Raw genomic sequence first — 2534 nt, 5'->3', positions numbered from 1 at the left:
GGAAATTGACAGAATTCAAAGGAATTTTATTTGGGGAACCAACAATGATTCATTTTCTTAACTGGAAGACTCTTGCACAAGATAAAGAAAAGGGTGGTCTAGGCATAAGGCATGCTAAGGAAAAGAATCTTGCTTGCTTAACCAGCCTGACTTGGAGGATGCTAAACCAACCGCAGGCTCCCTGGGCCAAAGTGCTCTCTTACCCTAATAAAAAGAGAAGAAGTAGAGCTTCTGGACACTCCTTTATATGGAAACACCTCCTCAAAGGTTGGGAATTTTGTAATAAAGGAATACTCTGGCCCTTTAATCCCAATCTACTGCTAATATCTGGCTTTCCAGATGGATCCTAACATGAGAATGCATTCAAGGATCCCTACATAAGAATGATTATCTCATTAGATTTAATGATCTCTGGGAAAACTACATCAAGTCCATAAAAAATACGCCATACATATCCCAAAGCACAAAATTCAAGCACAAATCTAATCTCAAAATCAATCTACACTGCAAAATCGGGAGGCTCTCTTCATCTGTTTATTTCAGTCAGTACAATATAGGTGTAGCCTCTTGGACAAATGAAAAAGAATATGATTACTAAACTTGACATTTTGACTATAATGCCTCTTGTTCAAGCGTCTTTACAGGAACTTCATCTGGGTATACGTTTAATTCGGTCTTATCATGTACTTGTAATAAATCCAGGAGAGCACTCCTTGACTGCAGCTTGTTTTAGGTTCAGCTGAATGAGTTACCTGAGCGTCAAATCAACTATAGGATTAGTTCGTAATGAAATCTAACGGCTAGTAGCATAGTCTAAAGTGAGCGGATGCAGTACCAAACGAGGCTCTCTTTGAGCTGGAACTACTCAATATTTTGCAGATTCTCCTCTTAAAAGAATTAAACTGGAACAAAAAGCAAGAGAAATTTTGCAAAAACAACTCAACTTCTTTGCCTTTTCTTAGCCAGTTTCTCCATGATTCTGTTTTTATCGGTGAAACTACTTCGCAATACTATCTGGACTGTCGGACAAGGCTAATAACTTATTTCAGTTTGAACAGGTGAAGTAAAACAGGTTAACCATCAGCAATTTGAGGCTGCAGTATGACAGTGCTATGAACAAACAAAAGAGGAAAGAAGAGGAAAAAATAGATGTTTTAAATGTGAATTGAATTAAGAGAAAGAAATGAATAAAGATAAAAGAAAATGCCTTTCATCCAACTATTCCACTCTCGTGCCTTGTTGCTACATCACAGCCCTACTACAGAGTCAGACTTTTGGACACCATAACTTACCTGAGAAATGCATTGATGCTTAAGAAACATAACCAAAAGAAGAAGGAAAAGAAGGAATGATACCTCATTAATATTTATAGAACAGCTGAAGCTTGAAACTATTTCAAGAAATCGATCTGTTTCACCACAAAATCATCAGCAGAATAATAGTCAGCTATGAGCCGGTACATGTATAAAGCATTATGTCCACCCCTGAAACAGCACAAGAGAATTAAGCCCAGAGTTTTAAAATAAGAAGGGGGAAAAACAAAAACATAATAAAAGATCATGTAGTCAAATTACAGCGAACCAATATTGCAAACACTGCCCTATGATTCTGTAATGCCAAAACGGGAACATGTTAAAATATAAGAAAATAAAATATTTCACACATTTATTAGTTTGTACTGTCAACATTGATCAGGCGGATCTCCCAGGGATATTTCTTCTTGCTTTTAAGTAGATTGAGTTGTAAATTAATCTCATGCATATTAAGGTCGGGTTACATAACTATCAATTAGCATTCACCAAGGAGTAACATTACATGAAGAAATACATTCTCAAAAATACTAACAGTAAGGGGAACTTACGTGTCTGTTATAAACAAACTAACAAGATTTGGTGGCACGTAATCAAATGCGGGATTTACAACATGAAGTAGAGGGGAACCAGAGCTGCTCCCAAAATCGAGGCAATCTGAGAATTCTCCAAAATCCAGTAGCTCAGCTGGTGACTTCAATTCATTTAGCAAGACTTCTGGATTGTGCGGATAAAAAGGACATAACTGTTGCACAAACAAGTCGTTACACAAATGATTCTCAGTTGCAGCAGATGTAGTAAGAAAAGATATTTGATATGAGAAAAATAGTTCACCAATTTTTATGGTTTTTCCTTCAATCAACTACAAGAATGCCAAGAAATTCTAAGTGGTATTTTAAAATAACCCATGTCCTACAATGGTAGTGACTTGTTTAGCTGCCTTCTTCATTCTTCATGCACTCAGGTTCCATACTATGGTATGCAATTTTCTCCAAATCTAAATACCATAGTACGATGAAAATCTACGATATATTTCTTTCGAGATGGAAGTTTTATGGTTCTTAGTACTTTGCAAGGTTTCAGTTAGCATTGGTAAAATTTATGGCTCTTTGTGGTAGTTGAATACAGAACCAGTTTTCTTTCCCCATAAAATTTCATGTTTCTGGCTTCATTAAACTTATTAATCGCGACATGACTTGTGCGATATACGCAATACCTTTTTGG

At 36.3% G+C, this 2534-nt stretch overlaps 1 long non-coding RNA gene across 1 annotated transcript; it reads right to left on the bottom strand.

Moving 5' to 3' along the window:
• Positions 1 to 459: 459 nt before the first annotated feature.
• Positions 460 to 2051, bottom strand: LOC132615009 (uncharacterized). The gene is made up of 3 exons (XR_009572523.1): positions 1862 to 2051; positions 1356 to 1484; positions 460 to 752 (listed from the first exon to the last, which is right to left on the bottom strand). It is a non-coding gene; the product is annotated as an uncharacterized LOC132615009 (long non-coding RNA).
• Between the last annotated feature and the right edge of the window lie 483 nt (positions 2052 to 2534).

Source organism: Lycium barbarum, chromosome 10 (genome assembly GCF_019175385.1).
Source record: "Lycium barbarum isolate Lr01 chromosome 10, ASM1917538v2, whole genome shotgun sequence".
NCBI lineage: Eukaryota > Viridiplantae > Streptophyta > Magnoliopsida > Solanales > Solanaceae > Lycium > Lycium barbarum.
The sequence above is the reverse complement of the archived record's forward strand: the minus strand, read 5'-3'. Positions and strand labels throughout refer to the sequence as shown.